A 24024-nucleotide genomic window follows, 5' to 3' on the forward strand; every position below is an offset into this window, starting at 1 on the left:
GTTTTTGTATATAGCAGGGGCTAAATAAATGGTAACTATTTACCACATTGTTCTGTAAAATTTTATTATTTGTTTTGGGGAATTCTGTATAATAGATGTTGTTTTAATTGACTAAAATGAAAAGCATATTGTAATTTATAAGAGCCTTTATAGATAAAAAGTTCCTAGAGCTGGGGCGCCTGGGTGGCTCAGTGGGTTAAGCCTCTGCCTTCGGCTCAGGTCATGATCTCAGGGTCCTGGGTCCTGGGATCGAGACCCACATCGGGCTCTCCGCTCAGTGTAGAGCCTGCTTCCCCTCTCTCCTAGAGCTATTCAAATTATTCTGAAAGCAGTGTTACTAGACATTTTTACCCTAGTCATCAAAGAAAGGCTTTTTAACTCTCACATTTTGGTTTTCCATTCTAGATCTGTAAACCAACATGGCTGTTCCTTCCAGGGCCAGTCAGAGTGGCCCATCACATATGGTAAAATTGTTTGTGTATGTTTTGTAAAAGAAATACCTTAAGTTGTTTGGGAAAGGGGAGATGAGACAGCAAGGATGTGCTTGGGAATTATTTAGAAACGAACAGAATGAGGGGCGCCTAAGTGGCTCAGTCAGTTGAGTGTCTGACTCTTGATTTCAGCTCAGGTCATGTTCTCAGGGTCTTGAGATTGAGCCTCATGTTGGGCTCAATGCTCTTAAGCCTGGGTTGGTTGTGCAAACATGTGTGTGTTATTTTTCCCTTGAGAAATTGCTTGAGAATCCTCTCTCTCCTTCTGTGCCTCCCCCTCCCATACTCTCTCTTTCTCTCTTAAATAAATAAATAAATTTTTAAAAAAAGAAAGAAAGGAAGAAAGGAAGGAAGGAAGACAGGAAGGAAGGAGCAGAGTGTGGATAATTTAGGACACCTAAAAAACAGAATGACTAAATCATTTTAAAGGTTGATGTGTAGGAAGTAGAGGGACACTTATCAAGACAAGAACCAATGGGAGGTTCATTGCACAAAGCAGTAAAATGGTAGGGGTGGAAGTGGTAAAAACATGTTGTGTGGAGTTTTTTTAGCCCTCAGTTGGTCAGACTGTGGGAGGGTAAACAGATTGAAGACCCAGTTTGCTTATCGACGGAATAGCTGGGAGAAAATTACTTGAAAATGAGAAAAGACATTTTGGGTCATTTTGCTACATTTAAAGTGAAAACTTTAGACACAATGCTGACAGAGAACAAACTTTAATTAAGCCTGGGTTGTTTGTGTGAGTGTACGTGTGTTATTTTTCCCCTGAGGGATTCTTCTTTAAAGACACAACAGTCCATCTGAATTTTTTTTTTTTATTGGATTTTGTGTAATTTTCCCACTCACTTCAGCAATGGTGTTATTGATGCAGTTGGCGCTGGTTTCTAAGAGCCCTCTATGACTTATATCATGACCTCATTGGCATTTAGTACAAACACGAAGAAAATTCCTCTTTTATAGGCAAAGTATCTGCAAAATCTAGGGTGCTCAGTATTGAAGACAATGGCTAGTATTTTGAATTTTCTGGTATGGAAGTATCAAATGTGCCCAATATTTTTGTTGAAACTGTGTGTTACAACTATGACCTCATACTTGGCTATATTCAGTTACAAATATTTTAACAAAAAGCCAAGAGAAAGCCAGACAAGATGGAGGTCACAATGGAAGTTTCCTGCGTTGGAAAACCTCCCTCTTCCTAACCAGAGCCCTGTTGAGGTATTGGTGGGGGAGTGGCTTCGGAAACAGGGGAGGTGTGGGAAGGAGAAATGCCTTGTTAAAAAGACTGAGGGGGACTGCCGGCTGACCTGGGCTGGAAGGATCCAGAGATGGAGTGATAATTCCCTCTGTGGCCCTTGTGCTTCCAGCATATTGGCAAGGACAAATTACACTTTTTGAAAGATTTGGGAGGGATGGTCAGAATCACTTAATGTATCCCAGCTCTAGTTATGAATATGCTACCAACAAACTCACTATATGACCCGAGGCTAGTAATTCGTCTCTAAAAGGAGGGAGTCCAATTAAAATGATCACTGAAGACCTTTTCAGGCATTTTGATTGTCGTTAATATTAATTCTGTTCAATGAATGACACAGAACTGCTGTGACTTGAGAGAAAGCTCAGGGACTTTGGTAGAAAATAGTCAAAGGGAAAATTTGCACATATGATCCTCAGATATTCAGATTTTAGAATGTGAAGGAAAACACCAGAAGCCTTCCACTTTGCTCTGAAGTCCTGCTGCGTTAGAAGCCATTGGACAGCATGTCTGTCACCTGGCTTTCCATCTTCCCCACTCCACTATTTGCTTTGGAAAATTCACTTTAAGGAAGGCCAGAATTTGCACTTATAACGCAAGGGAGATGAGAAGTAGGTGACCATTTCTTCTCAGAAGCTGGGAGCACAGTTACAACAGAAGTTACTTTTGGAAGCTGCAGGCCTATTATCTTGGCCCTGGAGCTTCATAATTCTGATGCTGGATACATATAACGACCTCTACAGACAAGGTTGTACTGAGCCACTGATCTTTGGATTCTTTGTAATGTGTTTGCTGTTTTCAGAAAAACAAATGGTAGTTTAAAAGAACTTAACTTTGGACCATTGGCATTTATTGAGAAGCCCTTACTGGGTCTCAGTAAGAAGACCATACTGGGGGAAATATGGCCCTAGGAGCGATTAGCCCATATTTATTGCTGAAGGTAATATACTGTGCTTTTCCATCTTGATTTACAGAGAAATGTGGAGTAATTTTCTACTAAGCAAGGAATCTTCCTCTTGCCTATTCAAGTAATGTTTCACCTCTGTTTTCCAAAGTAATTTTAAGATTTAGAATGTTTTTTCTCAGGACTTTTCTCATCTGTATGGCATTATTAATTTCAATTAAAAATTAATTAAGAAGTTAAATCCAAATCCCAAGCCTGATTTATTACTGTTTCCACCTCTGGATAGCCATCTTGCCTTAGGTAATTCTCTCACTGGATGTAGCCTCAAGATGTTTTCTGCAAGCCTAGATTCACTGCCTGCTAATGAAAAGTACAATCAGAGAACTGGTTGTTTGTTCTGTAAATTCCAAACCAGCAGAATAGTTACCTTCAATTACCTGTCTATATTCATATAGACAGAACCATGTGATTATTTCTTCAGTGTGTCCATCGTCATTAAGGCTCAGACTATTAAAAGGCAAATGGCACCTAGAGGCTACAGTGTGCATAATCATGGTAGGGTAAAGGGGAGATAAGAATGGACTCAGATGATTTGAACCTTTCAGGCCACTCTCACCTTCTCTTTCACAAAGTATTTTTCCCCTCTACTTTTAAGACGTGCCTTTAGAATTTTAGTAAGAACTAAAGGGTCTACTTTAATTTTTGATATTAAATGTCAAAGAACACGAGTGGTCCTTTGCAGAAGTTACAGGGGTCATTTTCTGAGGTAAATTTTAATAAAAATGTGACTATGGACTCTGAAACACAATCTGAGGGTGTTGAAGGGGCGGGGGGTGGGAGGTTGGGGGAACCAGATGGTGGGTATTAGGGAGGGCATGGATTGCATGGAGCACTGGGTATGGTGAAAAAACAATGAATACGGTTATGCTGAAAAGAAATAAAAAATTAAAAAAAATAAAAAAAATAAAAATGTGATCTGGAGTTTAAATACTTAATCCAGTGAAGTAAATAACTTGTTAAAATTTAGGTACTCAGTGGTCCATTTGTTCATCAACAAATTATGAAGTGTCTACTCTGAGCCCACCTAGCCCTTAAAGCAACAGGAATTCCCACATAATTCTTATAGCTGGGTTCATTATTTTGGATGACTTACCACAGGTGCTTTACCAGATTGCACAAAGACTTCAGTTCTTCATTCATTTTGCTTCAAGTTGGAAGGTTAGAAAAATATGATGCCACATTAACCTTCAAGTGACCATAGGCCTTATTTAATTTGGAAGTGCAAGAACCAGGATTCTTTTTTTTTTTTTTAAGATTTTATTTATTTATTTGAGACACAGAATGAGAGTGGGAGAGAAAGAGCATGGCGGCGGGAATCAGAGGGAGGAGCAGACTCCCCACTGAGCAAGGAGTCCAATGTGGGACATGATCCTGGGACTCCAGGATCATGATCTGAGCTGAAGGCAGTTGCTTAACTGACTGAGCCACCCAGGCATCCCGATGAGCCAGAATTCTATTCAGAGCTACTTGCCAAAATAGGCAAGGCGAACGGTGCCTGGGTGATTCAATAGGTTAAGCATCTGCTTTCAGCTCAGGTCATGATCCCAGGGCTCTGGGATGGAGCCCTGCATTTGGCTCCCTGTTCAGTGGGGAGCCTGCTTCTCCCTCTCCCTCTGTCCCACTCCCACTCTTGCTCTGTCTCTCGTTTTCTGTCTCTCTCAAATAAATAAATAAGTAAACTCCTTAAACAACAACAACAACAACAAGACCAAATAGGCAGGGGGAAACCCAGATCACACTTAACAGGGGTTATACAGGTGTACAGATAGGAGGTTACAAATAGGAAAAGGAACAATAACATTAGAAGTAGGAGTATCTTCACAATGTAAAGGAAGTAAGGGCAAGTGATTCAGGATTTTTAATTTTGCCCAATTTTTTAAGCAAAAATATTTTGCTTAATGTCCATTTTTTTAATGACTATTAACACCTTCTGAATCCACTTCTAAAAGTGCTAGCCTGGAGATTTAAAATCATGTCTAGGGCATGTTCTGGGTCCCTTGCAACTCAATGTATTCGTTTCTTGTGGCTGCTGTAACCATAATCACCACAGATCATGGCTTCAAACGACAGACATTTAGTCTCTCAAAACTTGGAATGCTAGAAGTTGAAATCAGTTTCACCAGGGTGAAAGCAAGGTGTCAGTCGGGCCGTGCTCCCTTTGGAGGCTCAGGGTGGTTTCTGGTGCTTGCTGTCTTTGCTTGTGGCTCTATTGTTAATCTGTGTTCTGTGGTCACAGTGCTGCCTCCTCGGTGTGTGCAGAGTCTCTCTTCACCACCCCATTACAAGATACAGGTGGTTACACTTAGGGTCCACCCAAATAATCCAGGAGAATCTCCCCATCTCAAAATCCCTAATTTAATCCAATCTGCAAGGACATCACCCCCTAAAAACTATATAAGGTAATATGCTCAGGTGCCAGACATTTGAGGATTAGCCATGGATATCTTTTGTGGGAGGAGGGTGTTATTTTTAGCCTAACACACCCAATAGCTCTCAAGTGCTGAGAAAAGCTAGATTTGATTGGCTCAGTGGTAGGAAAGAGTTTCATAAAAGTTGGCCCATTGAAGATATTTCCCTTTCCTGGCGTTCTATCTCCTCTGTCTTCCCAGGAAGAAACATGGAAGCCAGACAAGCAACGACAACTATCTGCTGCAATTCTTTGTCATTCCTGTCTTGTGGGAAACATCTTGAATGCAATCCTAGACCCATGTTGAAGGATCTAGGGCATTAAGTGTCCTGTGGAGGAGGAAAAGGGTAGGAAGGAGAAAAGGGAGAGAGAGAAGAGGGAAAGAGAGGGCAGGGAGGAGTAAGACCCATGAGAGAGAAGAGAAAATGTACAAGGCACATCAGATTTCCATCCTTAAACCAGAAATTTTAGCCGATTTTAAACATTTTATTTATTTATTTTAGAAAGAGAGAAAGAGAGAGAGTGCAAGAGCACAAGCAGTGGGAGGGGCAGAGGCAGAGGGAGAGAGAGAATCTCAGGCAGACTCCCCGTTGAATGTGGAGCCTGACCGAGGCTCAATCTCATACCCTGAGGTCATGACCTGAGCTGAAATCATGAGTCAGACACGTAACTGACTGAGACACTGAGGAACCCCATTTTTAGCCATTTTGATGGAATTGATCATATGTTTATAATCAAACAGTAATTAAATATAATACAGTATATGAACATTAAATAAGCATTATTCATGTGAAATTATGTGTCTGAGTAATTCTGTAGAAACAATGGACACAGCCTGAGTAGAAGAGTAAAATGTCATCTCTTCTCTGATACTGGTTTTGAGTTCTCTGTGTAGGATTACTCGTCCCATCTTCTTTGGTCCCAGAGGATAGCCCACGTTCACTTGCAGTGCCGCTCGGGACTGCGTGTTGCCCACTTTTCTGTCCAGTAGATTGCGAGCTTTGTGAGAAGAGGAACCCTGTCCACATAACTTCTATTTAATGAGAACTTGGTATGTGCAAACCACTTTATGTGTATTTAATATTTAAATAATCTTCCAAGGCAAAGATTTTGTTCCCATTTTAAAGACAATAAAGCCAAAGCAAAAAAGTTATCAATTGTCAAGTCATAGAGTGGGAGAGAGAGGTATAGCTGAGATTTGGAAGTAATGGTCAATGGTCTGATTCCCAAACCTTTACTCTTACATCATCTAATACATTATGCTACCCTGCACCGCACATAGTACGATAGTTCAGTTCCTTGAATTGGTAGTGGTCAAATTCTTTCAAAATCCAACAAGTAAATTATATGTATGAAAAGCAATCTTTTTTTTTTAGCTGCAGTTTTATTTTCTTTGTAGGGTTTATTTTTAAGAAGGTTATTGCCTTACTCTTTAGATTATGTTTCTTTCCAACTCAGAAAAAGTGTGGAATGCCTCTAATTAGGTAATCAAACAATGTAAGCTATAAAATGTTGTGATAGCCCCAAATTTCAGTTTCCATTGATGTTAGAGGGAGAGGAGGAAAGGTAAAATGAAGGTCTTATTTTGAGCTTATTTTCCTAATAGTGTAATTTATTTTGCAGAACTCACAAGTGCACTCAGAAGGCCAGGATGTAAATGCCATCTACATCATGAATAAAAAGAAGTAGACAAAGTGGATTTCGTGGAAGAACTGAGCCACCATACTGCGTTCACTGATGTATTCAAGAAACATTTATTGGATGCCAATCTGTTTAGAGTTTTTTTTTTTTTAATATTTTATTTATTTCTTTGGCAGAGAGAGAGAGAGAAAGAGAGAGAGAGAGAGAGAGAGAGAGAGAACACGAGAGCAGGGTGAGAGCAGAGGAGGAAGCAGACTCCCCACTGAGTAGGGAGCCTGATGTGGGACTCCATCCGAGGACCCTGGGATCATGACCTGAGTTGAAGGCAGACGTTTAACCCACTGAGCCACCCAGGTGCCCTCTATTTAGAATTCTTCACAAGAAACTCAGAATGTAAGCTGCTGAATAGTATTTCTGCTTACCTTTGAACCATCAGGAAATCTGGGAGTATCACTCCATAGTTTGAACTTTGGTGATTTTTTTTGGATAGCTTCTCTCCTTTTCTTTTCTCTTTCTTTCTTTCTTTCTTTCTTTCTTTCTTTCTTTCTTTCTTTCTTTCTTTCTTTCTTTCTTTCTGATTTTCTTTTTTATTGTTGAATGATGTGTATGTGTGTATCATATCTTCTTTATACCCATTCATCCATCAATGGACATTTAGATTCTTTCCATGTGTTGGCTGTTGTAAATAATATAACATGAACATACATCTTTTCAAATAAGTATTCATGTTTTCTTGATATAAACACCCAGAAGTGGAATGGCTGTATTATGCGGTAGTTTTATTTTTAACTTTTTGAGGAATTTCCACACCGTTTTCCATAATGGTTGCACCGATTTACATTTCCAGCAGTGGTGTGCAGTTTTTCTTTTTTCCACATCCTTGCTAACATTTATTTCTTATCTTTCTGTTAAAAGCCATTCTCACAGTGTGAGGTGATATCTCACTGTGAAGACTCCTGCATTCTTTTTTTTTTTTTTTTTAAGATTAATGTATTTATTTTAGAGAGACGGAAAAAGAGCTCACGTGTGCATGAGTGGGGGGAGGGGCAGAGGGAGAGAATTCTCAAACAGACTCCCTGCTGAGTGCAGAGCCTGACCCAGAACTAGATCTCAGGACCCTGAGATCATAGCCGGAGTTCATCACATGAGATCATGACCTGAGCTCAAACCAAGGGTTGGACACTCAACCAACTGAGTCACCCACACACCCTAAAACCCCTGCATTATTTTTTTTTTTTAAGATCTTTATTTATTTATTTGACAGAGAGAGATCATAAGTAGGCGGAGAGGCAGGCAGAGAGAGAGGGGGAATCAGGCTCCCTGTTGAGCAGAGAGCCTGATGTGGGGCTTGATCCCAGGACCCTGAGATCATGACCTGAGCTGAAAGCAGAGGCTTAACCCACTGAGCCACCGAGGCACCCAAACTCCTGCATTCTTGACGTTATATCATTCCCTTGCTTTCATTCTTTCTCATGACATTCTTTCTAGCCAAGATTCTTTGGAGAACAGCCTGTTGTCGCTCTACCTGTATCCTTCCTTCCCACTACATTCTGGTCCACACCCCACTGACTTACACAGCTTTGGCCAAAGTGCCTCCTGGCTAAACCTAGTGGATTTTTCTACCCTTTCCTCTTAGGCTCCTATTAATAAGGTAGTTTTTGAAAATACTCTAATATATTAACAGAATTTTTCTTTGATCTTCTCTTACCTCAAACTTCTCCTGTAGGTGGTGATGCCAAGGGTTCATGTGTAGTTCATGGTGAAGACTCTTCCTGTGTGATCCGTTCATGTTTTCCATTTTAACTATTATCTATATTAATCCTTCCCAAATCCCTATATATATTTGTGAAATTTCCTCTAAAGTGCAGATTCATGCCGATTCCTTTCTGGGTATATACATTTGGATGTTTATTGAACACTTTAAAATCAACCATTCTGGCAGGATCACTCACATGTTTTTTATAACTGGGACTTCCTCCTGTGTTTCTGATCACAGGAAACAGTAACACCATCTACTCACTTATCCAGACTGGAAACCTGGAGTCCCTCTAGATCCTTTGCTTCACCATCCTCTCTACTTCAGTACCTAAATGCATCTTATGTTCAGCCCATTCTCTGTGTTTCCGTATGTATTTTTCAAATATGTTTCTCCAGCATCCAGTTTCGCCCCTATCAATCCTATCATTCCTGTTGTTGCTAGAGTAATTTATCTGACAACACTCTTCACTCCTTCATTTGCTTCATCTATTTGTATCATATTTTTAGTAACCCCAGTTTAACACACTGGTGCTGGAATGCTCTCTTAGAACCAAGCCCTATAGGTACCCTGTAGCACAAGCATGATTATGTCACTTCCTAAGACCCTCTAATGCGTTCTGATGACAGCTAAGATGAAAATTTAAATCATTTATGGCCCTCAAGCACCTGCTGCGCCCCCTGCTTGTTTCTCAACCTAATTTTGAACCACTTGCCATCTTGTTCTCCACATAGATCATCAGTTTGTGGGACCTGGTATGCTGCTTCCTGCCTCAGGGCCCTTGTATGTGCTACTCCCCCATTGCTACTCCCTCCCCTCCTTCTTACCGTGGAACACCTATACATTTAAATGAAAATAAAATAAAGATTTGTTTTTGATGTTATTCTAGGATCTCAGAGAACTGTGTCCCTTTCCTTCAGAGGACTTGTTTCAGTTTGTAAATAGATAATCACAAATACAGTAATTTAACTAATGGCTATCTTCCTCAGTTCCCTGTTAGGCAAAAACAATGGCTGTTTTGCTTATCATAGCAACTGTGCATCAGTTCTGTGCATATAGTAGGCACTTCATACATGTTAATTAAATGAATGTTCTTTTTAGCATTTCTGATGTTTTAGGTGACCTTCTTTTTTACCCAGAGAATCATCTTCAATAGACCCTCATTTATCTAGAAGAAATGGCAAATGGGGTTTTTTGATTGTAAAGAAATCTTGATCTATCTTAAAACAAGCAACACACACACTCTGCAAGAAGGAAAGTACATGTGGGGAAGGCAGATGTTTTCACTGAAGTTTTAATTTCATTTGGGATTTTCTCACAGGAGGAATGTGTTTCCTCTACCATACTTGGTTCTGAGGCATTAACTACCACCATCCCTCTTTATATTCTGTGCCAAGAGGAAAACATTCCCTTCCTTTATTTACTCTTAGCCCTGTTGACATTTTCCCCTTAAAAGCATTTTCTCTGTAATATGGAAGAACTGAGGTAAATATTGAAGCTCCGAAGGAACAGACGGGTTGCTGAGCATAGTCTCACTCTGTGTGAGGATGGCAGATTTGTTTCCCCTCTCACCACATCTCTCATCCATTGGTAGTGTCTATCTGGAGACATGTGTGAGAGGGAATCTGAGGGCATGGCCAGTCTTGGTGGGAAAGTGCCCTGTGACTAATTCATTCAACACATACTTATTGAGCACGTGTTATATAATTAGCAGGCTGGCCAGGGGCGTGGGAGGAGAGAGAGTCAGCAACCCGACTCGTCCTTCTCTATACACGAAGGGCTGATACAGTTTTATAAGCATCTTGCTTATTTTCTTTCTCCCCTTACTCAAAGCTCATCCATCACTTGCATGACTTTTGGGCACCATTTTGACTTGCTGATTTCAGAAGCAGAGCTAATAGAGAATTTTGTTCTGTCACTGGACAGGAATCAAAAAGTCTTTCCTCACAAAACCCCCCAAATTTTCATGACTTAAGCCATATATACATTCACTTTCCTCCTTTTTTTCTACCACCCTCCTTACTCCCGTTTCTCTTTCTCTTTTTCTATTGTTTTTTTTTTTTTTAAAGATTTTATGTATTCAAGAGAGAGTGTGCAAGTGGGGGTGGCAAAGGGAGAGGGAGAAGCAGGTTCCCCACTGAGCAGGGAGCCCAGAAGCAGGGCTTGATCCCAGCTGGGGTCCTGGGATCAATACCAGAGCCAAAGGCAGATGCTGAACCCCAGGTACCCCTCTTTCCTTCTCCTTACCCCTGACCCCTGTCCTTCTTTCCCTCCTCCCACTCATCCTTCCTTCCTTCCTCCCTCCCTCCCATCCTTCCTTCTTGCCCTCGTTCTTTTTTCTTTTCTCTTTCTCTTTCTTTCGTTCTTTCTTTCTTTTGCTTTCTTTTTTGAGAGATATACTTTGCTCCCATCTAATTTTTACTGACAGGTCCATGAACTCTCTGGGGCCCCTGCAAATAGTGTGGCCCTTAATTCTTGAGCTATGGTGGAGACTGTTAGCTGTTTGTCCAACATCCATTTTTTTTTTTCTTTCTTAATGGCCACTTACTGGTCACTGGGTAGGGATGCACATTGGATATTTTCCCCCTTCTTGTAGGATACAGGGTGCGGGATGCAGGATGCAGGATGTGATAGCTGGAATTTCAGGAATCGTTTTGTGACTTGGAGGCTAGAAGTCATGAAGGTAGAGCAGAAAGATACATAGACCCCTGGTCTCTGCTGAGCCTAATAGAGCTACCCTTCAAGCAAGTAAAACAATAAGGTCGTAATATGTTTAAGGTACTATAGTCTGGTTTCTATTATTTGAAGCTAAATGTAATTCCTAGCAGTACATGGGTTATTCAGCTCTGGTTTCTCCTGGATTCTTTTATTATATGCTAATTCATGTGATACCTTTTTCTTTTTCTTTTACTTTCAGGAAGGAATCTCACATCCATGTTCCTCTAAGACTGTGTACGCTCCATGAAGGCACAAAATGTGACTGTTCCACAGTTTTTCCTTTATCTAATGCATTGCCTGACATGGAGTAGTTGGCTGAATAAATAACTGATGTCTGAATGAATTAATAATAATACGTACTTTCTTCAAATACAAGTTGTATTAAAAAGAATTAGCAATTGTAAAATAATCAAAGAGCCCATTTCTCAGTGTGTAATTGAATATCCTGCTTACCTAAAGGCCAATAAATACTATATGTAGTTGTAGGTTTTTTGGAATAAGGAAAAAATAATGTTCAACATTAGAACATAGTATAGTTTTGGGACCCCTGGGTGGCTCAATCAGTTAAGCGTCTGACTCTTGGTTTCAGCTCAGATCATGATCTTATGGGTCTTGGAATTGAGCCCTGTGTCCAGCTCTGTGCTTATCAGGGAGTGTGAAGATTCTTTTCCTTCTGCCCCTCCCCCAACTCACACATGCGTGCACTCTCTTTAAAATAAATAAATCTTTTAAAAAAACACAATATAGTTTGACCTTTGATAATTTGTAAGAAATTTGAATTTGGTATTTATGAACTTAACTATAATAACAGTAACATTTCTTTAATGTGCCTTCACTTAAGAGCACCCCACACTCTTCATGGCTTAGATAAAAGAAAGCACATTAAAACCTTTCCACAATGGGGCGCCTGGGTGGCTCAGGGGGTTAAAACCTCTGCCTTCAGCTCAGGTCATGATCCCAGGGTCCTGGGATCGAGTCCCACATCGGGCTCTCTGCTCAAGAGGGAGTCTGCTTCCCCCTCTCTCTGCCTGCCTCTCTGCCTACTTGTGATCTCTCCCTCTGTCAAATAAAGAAATAAAATCTTTAAAAAAACAAAACAAAACAAGAAAACCTTTCCACAACGTACACCTGTACTTTTTAGCTTTAATCTTTGCTGAATGCTTCCTACATATTGAACTCCATTACAATTGCTTTACATTCACTGGCAGTTGTAATCTTACCAATGAAGCGAGAACTATGTTTTTCCCACTCTATAGTTGAGAAAACGAAGTTACAGAAAGCTTAGGTAACTTCTGGTCTTAATATTGTATTTGATATTTTTAAGAAATGTGTTATTCAATCATATGTTTATCCATTCATCAAACACAAATTATTGTCTATTTGCTTATTGAATTTTTTGACTTGGAGGCTGGAAGTCATGAAGGTAGAGCACTACCTGCTGGACACTGTGCTAAGCTCTGGGGAAGTAGAAATATTTCGTTTCCCCCATTAAGATATATATAGTACAACACAGCATGATACGTGTTTTGATAGGGAGTATACCTATCTTGATAGATATCTTGATATCTTTGATAGAGCGTATACCTGGGCTATCCATCTAGATGAGTTTGGGTAGAGGAAAGGAGGATCCCAGAGGCTTCCACGAAACAGTGGCAATGTTAGAAAATTACAAGACTTTCAGATTTGGACAGATAAAGAACAGGGAGAATGGAGTGTTCCATACCAAGGAGGGAGGTGTGTAAAAACATGAGGGCAACGAAGCATGGCTTATTCCAGAAAACAAAATGTAATGAATGTGGTGGAGGTATAGCCTGGAGTGGACAAAATGGAGAGACATGTGATTCTCAAAGGCGATCAGCTGTGGCCAGGTCATTGAGGGCTTCCTTCACCCAAGAGAGCGCAGATATTATTTTATTTGTACCAAGAAAACCGAAAAAGAGTGCTGTAGTTACCTTTATAGTTCAGTAGCATAACTGCCTACAGTGTGGAGAATAACACAGAATAACTCCTAAAGACTCAGGTAAGGGTGAATGAATTAGGATCCCGCCATATTGTTTGAATTCAAATTTAATTGAAATGAGAGCTCCTGTAAATTTTGTAAGTTGATCCTCATTTAATCCTGAAAGTTTATAAGCCAATGAAGTATCTGCATTATGGTTGAATATTTCAAATAGGGTCAAATTTCTATTTTCCACCCTAGTGAGGAGAAACAGAGAAGTGTATAATACAAAGCAGGAGATAACTTAAACTAGTTAATTCTATTTTTGATAATTCTATCTTGATAACTCTAGTTTAGGAATTTCTGATATCATGAAAATATATTCCCAGAAAACAAACAGTGCTATGCAGAAACACTGGGAGATCCTCAGGAAGTGTTCTTCTGTTCCATGCTGATCTTGCCTTTCTGTCCATAGTCTCCCTCCACTATATTCCATTCCGGGCATTGCCTGCTACTTTCTCAAAAAGATGCACAAAAACAGCTTTTCCTCAAACCTTCAGGATGGAAGCATGCTAGTAAAAAAATTGCAATCCCCCCATTTTACTCTGCAGAATTTGAAATGAAGAAGAGAAACAGGAGCTATCGAACTATTGGTCAGTGATATCCATCCATGCCTTCCTCTCTGTGAATTTATCATTTTTTATTTGTAGTTTCCAATCCAAAAAGCTCTGAAAACCTGAAGTATTTTTTTTTCTTTTTTTTTTTTTAAAGATTTTTATTTATTTATTTGACAGACAGAGATCACAAGTAGGCAGAGAGAGAGAGGGAGAGGAGGAAGCAGGCTCCCTGCTGAGCAGAGAGCCCGATGCAGGGCTCGATCCCAGGACCCTGAGATCATGACCAGAGCTGAAGGCAGAGGCTTTAACCCACTGAGCCACCCAGGCGCCCCAACCTGAAGTATTTTCAATGGCTGATTTGTCAACAATACCTGACTAACTCTGAACGCACGTCGCCAAAAAATCTGACCTGAGGTGATGAAAGGTTATTTTATAATCTGCATTTCACTGGGAGTGAAGACTCTCAGGCTTTGCTGAAGAAGTATTACTATGTTTGATGCAGCTCGTAGGGTCACATAAGATGCCAAATATGCACTTTATTGCCTTTTAAAACATTGCCCTTAAAAATTTTATTTTGAGACTTATAGATTCATGTGGAGTTGTAAGAAATAATTAATGCAGTATACCTTTCACTTAATTTCACCCCGTGGTAAAATCTGGCATATCTTTAGGACAGTAGTACGACCAAGACATTGACATTGATACAAGTCATTGACCTTTTTGGGTTTGGGCAGTTTTATATACACTCACTTTCTGGCCTGTGCGTCTGCGTATTTAGTTCCTTGTAATCTTGTCCCATGTAGGTTTGCATGACCACCACCACAGCTGGATGCGGAAGAGTTCATCCCACGGATCTTTCAGGGCTATCCTGTTAGAGTCACAGCACTCCCGCTCTGCCTAACCATCGGTAAACACTAATCTGTCCTCTGTAATTTTATTATTTCAACAATGCCAGATAAATGGAACCATTACGGGACCATCTGCGATTGGCGTTATTTACTCAGGATGATGTTTTGGGAAATTCGTGTAAGTTGCTGCATGCTTTTTAATGTCTGAAAATTCTGAACTCCAAAATGCTTCTAGCCCAGAGGTTTTGGATAAGGGGTTGCCGAGCTGCCCTGAAGGTCTGCTGCCACAGACAGAGCCCTGCCTGCTCTTGGAACCATTGAGGAACTGGGCTGGGAGGACCTTGGTGGTGTGTTCTCATCAGTGGTGGGGGCAAACAGTTGGAAATGTACGTTTCTGGTGTCTGGTTTGAATGCTGCTTCTGCTGCCCCCGTGACCTTCGCATCGTGGTGTTGCGACTCTTTTTAGTCGACATTCACAGCCAGCTGCCTCACTTGCCTTCGCCTGGGTTTCTCATTCTCACTGCATTTTCCCTCTTGGCCATCAGTTCTAACCCCAATGAAGCAATCTGTTTTCCTTTTGTTTCTATCAGCCCCTTTCCCTGGGACCGCACCTGGTTTCCTATATCACTTACACTGACTCCAATCCGCAGCCCATCTAGGACTCAGGGCTCCAATTTCAGCACTTGCTCGCCCCAGGCCTGTGCTGTGTTCTTTCTGCCCCTTAGACTCTGGAAGTTGGCTATGGGGTCTTTCCTGGAGCGCTTCCAAGTTTGGATTCTCATCATCATAGAGGAAGTTCTGCTGTCTATAAAATTAAACCATAAGCATAGCAAACGCTTATGTTCTAAAGCAAAATTTGCCCCATTGAGGCTGACATACAATTCAAAAGATAACTTTGGTAAATTCCACAGTAGACATTTCCACTATATAATAAGATAATGTTCTATTATTGACATTTGACTCAAACTTATCTCTGAGAAGTGTGTGTGTGTGTGTGTGTGTTCCTCGAAAATTGCTAATGATAGATATTTAGGGAAAAGGATACAAGACAGAATGACCCAAGGAAGGGTATTTATCATGTTCATCCTTGAATCTCCATTCTCTTTCCAGTCTGCTGTAAGGAAAAACATCAAGAGGGTGGATGTTATAATGTTATGGTCCCAGTTGACCTTGATTAAAAATGCACATGCAGAAGAATGAAACTGGACCATTTCCTTACACCACACACAAAAAAAGACTCAAAAGACCTCAATGTGATGAAAGACCTCAATGTGAGACAGGAATCCATCAAAATCCTTGAGAACACAAGCAGCAACCTCTTTGACCTCAGCTGCAACAACTTCTTCCTAGAAACATAGCCAAAGGCAAGGGAAGCAAGGGCAAAAATGAACTACTGGGACTTCATCAAGATCAAAAGTTTTTGCACAGCAAAGGAAACAGTCAACAAAACCAAAAGACAACTGACAGATGGGAGAAGATATTCACAAATGACATATCAGAGAAAGGGCTAGTATCCAACATCCATAAAAAATTTATCAAACTCAATACCCAAAGAACAAATAATCCAATCAAGAAATGGGTAGAAGAAATGAACAGATATTTCTGCAAAAAAGACATCCAGATGGCCAACACACACATGAAAAAGTGCTCAACATCACTCAGCATCAGGGAAATACAAACCAAAACCACAATGAGATACCACCTCACACCAGTCGAATGGCTAAAATTAACATGTCAGGAAATGATAGATGTTGGCAAGGATGTGGAGAAAGGGGACCCCTCCTACACTGTTGGTGGGAATGCAGGCTGGTAAGGCCACTCTGGAAAACAGCATGGAGGTTCCTCGAAAAGTTGAAAATAGAGTTTCCGTAAGACCCAGCAATCACAGTATTGGGTATTTACCCTAAAGATACATATGTAGGGATCCAAAGGGGCAAGCGCACTTGAATGTTTATAGCAGCAATGTCCACAATAGCCAAACTATGGAAAGAACCTAGATGTTCATCAACAAAAGAATGGATAAAGAAAATGTGGTATATATATATACAATGAAATACTCTGTAACCATCCAAAGAAATGAAATCTTGCCATTTGCAACTACGTGGATGGAACTAGAGGGTGTTATGCTGAGTGAAATAAGTCAATCAGAGAAAGACAATTATCATATGATCTCCCTGATATGAGGAATTTGAGAGGCAAAGTGGGAGGTTTGGGGGGTAGGAAAGGAAAAAAATGAAATAAGATGGGATTGGAGAGAGACAAACCATAAGAGACTCTTAATCTCACAAAATAAACTGAGGGTTGCTGGGGGTGGCGGGCTAGAGAGAGGGTGGTTGGATTATGGACATTGGGGAGGGTATGTGCTATGGTGAGTGCTCTGAAATGTGTAAACCTGATGATTCACAGACCTGTACCCCTGGGGCTAATAATACATTGTATGTTAATAAAAATAATTTTTAAAAATGCCTTCCTTTTCGGGAAAGCTAAACCGAAGAAGGAGTTGTTGGATCACCAAGATTTTGTGTCTAGCCCTACAGCTATTTAAAAAACACACATCCAGGTGAAAAGTAAAAATTTGATTTCTAATAAAATTCATGGAATTTGTTCAGGTGAAATGATGTTGTGGGAAGTTTCCAGATGTTTCAATGTTTCACTTTCCCACCTGGTGTTTGCCATTGTGCAGAACAGTGTAACATTGTTCTGTGATACTTTTGGTTAGCATTGGCTTGCCAAAATTTTGCTTGGGAATGTTAGTAGGATCCATTGATCCCCTGAAGTCAATTAGGAAAGAAGACGGAAGAGAAGAAGAAAAGTTAATGTCTAATCCTGACTCACTTTCTCATCTGAAATATTGTTAATCTTCTTTCCAAAGAGAACGAATGACACAGATTTGGCAACTAAGAAAGAAAATGAGGGCAAATTAAAAATAGGTAAGGTAATTTGAGCAATCTTCAATATCTATACAGAAGAAATAGGAAAACTGAATATGCCTTTTTTAAGTGCATGGAAGAAAGGAGATAAACAAATGAACCAGTTTTCCTTCCTTTAAAATGTTTTACGTCTTTCTGTGGTTTTAGAAACTCCTCCCATTTTCTCTAAAAGTCTCCCAGAGTAGCAATGAGACGAGTTCCTCTCTGTGATTTTTACCTTCAGTTAGAAGTCTTTTTTATTCAAGTGCATCCTCACTGAAGAAACAGCCACATTGATAAGCCTTTGCTTTTGCTTTGCATGTCAAAGCTACTTCCTGAAAAATAATTTTTATTATACTTCGCAATTCTATTCACAGTCGAACAAGTCAAACAGCGCATAAACTGAAAAGTATACAAGGAAGTGGATGGGTCTGGCTGGTTACCCCGTGATGGAATCAGTGAGGTTAGGATAAATGAACATGAAAATAAATGCAAATTGGTTTCTATTTTTTAGTCTAAATTAGAGACATAACTATTTGTTGTCATTATCATTGGTTTGTCTCGAGTATTTAAATCACCACTTCAAGCAGGCCTTAGAATCTTTTTACTATTGGTTATCTGCAAAAGTGGTGGGCACAAAGTGGGTGCTGAATAAATATTTACTGACCAAATGCTTGCATGAATGAGGATCTCTGTATTTATTCTTTCCCAGTCCTTAAAAAATATCATATCAGACAGAGTCAATTATCATATGGTTTCACTTATTTGTGGAGCATAACAAATAACATGGAGGACATGGGGAGATGGAGAGGAGAAGGGAGTTGAGGGAAATTGGAAGGGGAGATGACCCATGAGAGACTATGGACTCTGAAAAACAATCTGAGGGTTTTGAAGGGGCGGGGGAGCCAGGTAGAGGGCACATATTGCATGGAGCACTGGGTGTGGTGCATAAATAATGAATTCTGTTATGCTGAAAAGAAATAAAAAAAAAAAAAGAAAAAGAAAAAAAAATCATATGACAGCCTCAGCACCTTGACCAGAGCAAGTGTGACTTTCTGAGTCTCGAACTAAATGATTTATTTTGAAAAGTGGGAATGCTTTGCTTGGGGAATTTTAGTTGCACATAATATAATAGCTACAGAAATAAAGATTTTTTTCTGCTATCCGGTTTAATTATCTAATTAGGATTCAGTAAGCTATGCAGAGGCAGAGCCCTATGGGGCTCATTAAGACAGCAGGGTTAGAAGTGTTGCAAGTGAAGAAAATACATTTTTGAGTCAAGCCTGTTGTTGCTGAAAAGCCATTTGGTTACTACAACAGGGCTTGCGAAGAGGAAACAGCCTCGGGGCCAGAGGGCAGGCAGGTATCCAGGGAGCACCAAGGGCCCGCAGTTCCGGGGCGGAGGAAGAGATTGACTTACAGCTCCGGGACGCAGCGCCAGGGGAGCTGGGGGCGGGGAGCGGGGCAGGGACAGAGGGGTTCCGTCTGCTTATGCTCAGGGTCACCCAAACTTCATCTTTTGAGCTGGCTGACCCCAGCTTCGCCACCAAAGGAACAGTTTGAATCACTACGGCCTTTGGATTGAAATCTAAGCTCCAGGGGAACACGAACCCTTTCCCGTTGCTGCCTTGGCGGTGTTGGCTGCAAATGCGGGGGATTCCAGCGTCTCGGTCTCCGTGGCCTCTGGATCTAAATCATTCTACCAGCTTGAAAGTCTCACGGAGTTGTTAAAAGAAAGAAAGAAAGGGAAAAAAAGCCACACACAAAGCCACAGGCCCTTCACATCTAGTTTTGCTGGACAGGGAATCATGCTAATTGGCAAACAGACCGCACAGTCTGTTTCGTAAACTGAGAGAGACTTTGGTGCTTTTTGTCTCGTATTTTAAACTTGCGATCGCCATGCCATGAATTTCGTAACCAGAAAACAGAAGAGTTATTTTTGCACCTGGATATAAAATGCCGCAAGTTCGATAATGTGGCAAGCTGCTACTGTCCCACAAAAGGCCCGTTCTGTGATGTTGAGTTACACTTCCAAAGTGCAAAACCACGGAGTTGTCAACAAATCTAGCTCCAAATGGCTGGATTCAAAAACAATCTGGAGGAGGTTTGTCGTTTTGATGTTTCTGACAGCACGGTGTGTAGCTTTCTGAGGACTCTTTTCATCGTTTGAGATGGTTTTGTGTTAGGCTGTTCCTCGAATGAAATGCATTTCCATGCGAATTTATTGGGGTTTGCAGCCCTCCACGGCGCCTGTCCGCCTCCTTGATTTTGGCTCTGCTACCCGTTCCTTTTATTGGTTTTTGGCAAGTTGCTGAGGGCATATGTTTTGGACTTTTCTTGCCTAATTTGTGAGATTCTGCTGACATCCAGGAAAGTGCCGCAAAAACCTGTTGCTCATATCCAAGCTTATGTGTTTCATGGCAAATCCACCAGCGCTGAGCTCAAGTTTCTTGACGACAAGGCTTATTTATGGAGGAACAGACGTAGGCAGTATTTTGTGGGGCCATGCTGTTCTTTTTCTGGGAGCAACATTTGGCATTTCCACGCAAAAGGGCAAAGAATTTTTAAGCGTCTCCTATTAAATGGGTGTCCTGGAGGGAGTGATTAGCCGCCCCCATCGCCAGCGGCGGCCATACCATTTTATCCAGCAGATTCCATACACCAACCAGTTTGCCCTGATGCATCACCTCCAAGCTGCAAGGGAAATGCTCTTGACCACATTTTGAAGATGAAGAAACTGAGGTTAAGTAACTTTCCTACAGTCTTAGCGAGTGGTGAAGCCAGGGTTTTAACCTTTGGACTTTTTGTGTCTAAAGTTTAGATCTTTTCCCCCCAGAGAAATCTGGGACACAATGCTGCCCCTTGACTTTTTTAATAAAGAAAAATTTCTTCTGTCATTTCTGTTCTATTTTACAGCAATCAGTAAATGTATATCATTTGTAGTCGTTGGTGCTGTGAGTAATGAGAAAGACTCAGACCAGAGCAATCTTGTTGACTAGGGGTGATTTTGCCCCATCCAGGGAACATTTCCCAAGGTCTGGAGCCATTACGAATTGGCAGATTGGGTGAGTGTGTGTGGTGCCTAGTGGGTTAAGGCCAGGGATGTTGTTAAACGTCCTAGACTGTACAGACAAAACCCTGCAGCAAAGAATTTTCTGGCCCTAATATGTCAACTGTGGGCTAGAAGCGAGACCCTGAAACATGGTGGGATTTATGCTGTAGTTTTAAAGATGGTAGGAAAGGTTGTATTATTTGTTCAAAATCTTTGCTGATGCTCCCTTTTGGGACCATCCATGTGGGAGAATTATACATCCTACTCCGTTAAATACCAGGCTTGGCCATTTGTCTTGTCGACCAATGAAATAAACATACAAACATACAGAGCCATTCTGTAGCTTTCTTTCCCTTCTGTCACAAGACTCAAGTTCCTGGAACCTCGAATGAGGATGCCATGGAGGAGATATGAAGGCCACTCAGAAGAATTGGTATCATAAGCAACAAGTAAACTTCTGTTGAAAGCAAATGAGATTTTGAGTGTTTTTTCCTGCAGTGTAACTGAGTCCATGCGGCTGACATAGATGTGGTTATATCGGCAACAGTTGAGGATAAAACGGGACCGTAATAAGAGGAAAACCTGGAAGAAAAGACTGGAACCAATGCATGCCAGATGGCAAAGAGTGGGTTTGAACTTTATGGGTGGGAATTTTAGTGGGGGTGAGGAAGAAAATTAATTCTGAGAGAGCAGAAGGAAACAGGATTCAGAAAGGAATAGACACAGGAGGCCACAAATCAGTTAGAGTGTGTAACAGTAGTCCCAATGAGAGAAGCAGGAGCCTGAACCTGGGGAGGGTCAATACAGGTGAAAAGTTGGATGCTTACACAAGAGTGATTCGGAAAGAGAAAACAATTGTTGGCCATGAAAATTTACTTGGTATGGACAAGAAGAAGATGATGCAAAGGTGGTATCAAGATTTTGAGAGTGATTTTCTTGGAAAATGGTGTCACACGAGAACATATTTTGAAATAGATGTGATGATTTCCTTTGGGAGTGTATTAAGCTCGAGATAAAGATGGGCTGCCCAGTGGGAGATGTTCAGAGGCAATTGACTCTGAGGGTCTGGACAGTGGGAATCCTGATGTGATTTATATATTTCGGCATCATCTGCAAACAGGTGCGATTTGGACAGCATTAGCTAGGGATAGTGACCGGAACTGAAAGTGTCTCTTTCAAACTGGAGTTTGGGCAAAGAATGAACCTGATGGGAAGAATTTCTGGCATTCAAGTAGACAGTGCTGCCATGTTAGCTTGTGAAGAGCTGTTTGGATCTTGCAGAGGTAATTAAAAGTGTAAGGAGGCAATCTGATGCCTACTTCTTGGTGCTTAGATGTTTTTGCTATTATTCTGAAACAGTTAAGCTTTGGTTAAAAAAAAAAAGTAGTACATGGTTACAAGGTCAGGGATGTGTAAACTCTCAAGATGAAAGTTTAAGTTTGAAGTTTTCCTTAGTGTAAAAATGAAAACCAGAATAACAGTAGCACTTACTAGAAAAAAAAAAATCTTGATTTATACTTGATTTATATTTATATTTATATTTGAAAGCTTATAGTTCTAAACTTCATTTATTCTGTTTGGGCTATGCTTATCAGTTAGAAGTGAGTTTACTACAGTCTTTATGTATTGGTTATATTTTTAAGTAAAGTTGTTCTTGATTAGGTCATGGTCAGTTACCTTGCTTCTCAGTTTCCAGACCTCAGAGAAACCTAACTAGCTGACTCCTCACTTAACAAAAAGTCGGACCGAGCTTCTTGTCCATGCTGTTTCCCACCTCCTCCCAGGTTCACAGGTAAGACACTCATTAGTTTTGAAGTTTTGCCAAGGCATCTCGATGGATAAAATAGGCTGGTGATACGTCACGTTCCCGGAACGGAAGTCAGAACACCACTTACTTTCTCTTTCTCTTGCTTCACACTTCAGTGGGTTAGGATCCTGGGACTCCATGGCAGAGAAATGCTTGCCTAATGGCCCACCATTAGCCTGCTGGTGGCTGCAGGAATTACGGACAGAGCGCCTGAGAGAAGTCACAGGGATTCATGTGATTGTCTTAGGAGAGACAGCATTAAACAGGAGTGTGTTAAAAACCACTCTTCTCTGTGAAAATAGAACCCGCCCCTCTTCCGAAAGCAACACTAACCGGAGTGATCTCATCCGGTATAATAATTTCCTTTCATTCCTCCGCTGAACCGGTCTGTCAGTTCGTATTTACTGTGACTAAAGACCCGGGGACCTTTCTCTGATTTGGAGAGTTTAGAACACGTTCCTCTTTCAGGATATCTAGTAAATTATTCAGTAAGGCCAATCCTTTGGAGATCTTGCAATTTACACCAGAGAAGGCCATTTGATCTTTTATTTTCTGCAGCTAAGCAATCTTAGCACCATCGGTAGAACATCTCCTCTGATTGTACAGTAAATTGGGATTGTGGAGTTAAGTTATGGAGCCTCATGTCTCCAGGCCCTGAATTCACAAGGTTCTACCGCATTTCCTTTACTGGAGGCCCAGCGTCCTCATGTGCCCTCTGCAGCAACCTCCGTTTCTCTTCATGCTCTGACCATTCCTTTCCATCTCTTTGGGAATGTTGTGCATGTTGTCATGTACCTGACAGCTCACTGGCATTAGTGATGGACTACTAATTTGATTAGCTAATCACTGGAATATGTTATAGGGAGTGGCCATCTCGGTGGGCTTTTTCCTAGGTTATATATTTTCCTGTTAATGCAGACCTTCCAGAGACATAGAGCATTAACCCAAATAACTGTTGTTAACAGAATAATGTTCAGGAGGGTGGAGGAGATATATTTGAGAAGCCTTCAGACCTCCTTTTCATTATACCACTTCATTGATCAGCAACTTGTCATCTCCACTCTGTGTGGGGAATCATAATTGAATGCCATTCTGGTGTGGATTGAGCAGAGATAAAGCCATGGCCCATATTTAGTATTGTTGCATTTCAATTAATGATGGGGGGTAATCAGATGATTTAACTTTAGGCCGTTTTCTAGGTTCCAACTCTTTTATTGTAATTTTTAGTGCAGAGACCTGAAGAAACAGTGACTAATTCACAGGACACAATGAAGAAAGAAGAGGGGAAGCGTCAGGGTAGGCCCTGGTGAGGAGGATGTCGTGCCGATCTTGTGATTCTCTAGTGATCCTCGCTGCTGCTCTCCCCTAGCAGTTTAGTAGGGAGGCAAGTCGTTTTTTAAACAACTTTTGCCTTTCAAGGCAAGTCGTTCCGTGGGTGAGGTAATGCTACTGAGAGCTGGATGGAACAAGGGAGAATAAAGGCGAGGAGACTGAGGAGGAGAAAAACAAGCAGACTGTGGCTCAGACAGTAGAGGAATGTGCTCCTCCTGAAACCATTCAAGAACTGGTTTTGGGCTGGGGAATAGCTGAAGCCAGAGAGCAGAAAAAGGCCTGTGGTGAGGG

This window comes from Martes martes, assembly GCF_963455335.1.
Source record: "Martes martes genome assembly, chromosome: 2".
NCBI lineage: Eukaryota > Metazoa > Chordata > Mammalia > Carnivora > Mustelidae > Martes > Martes martes.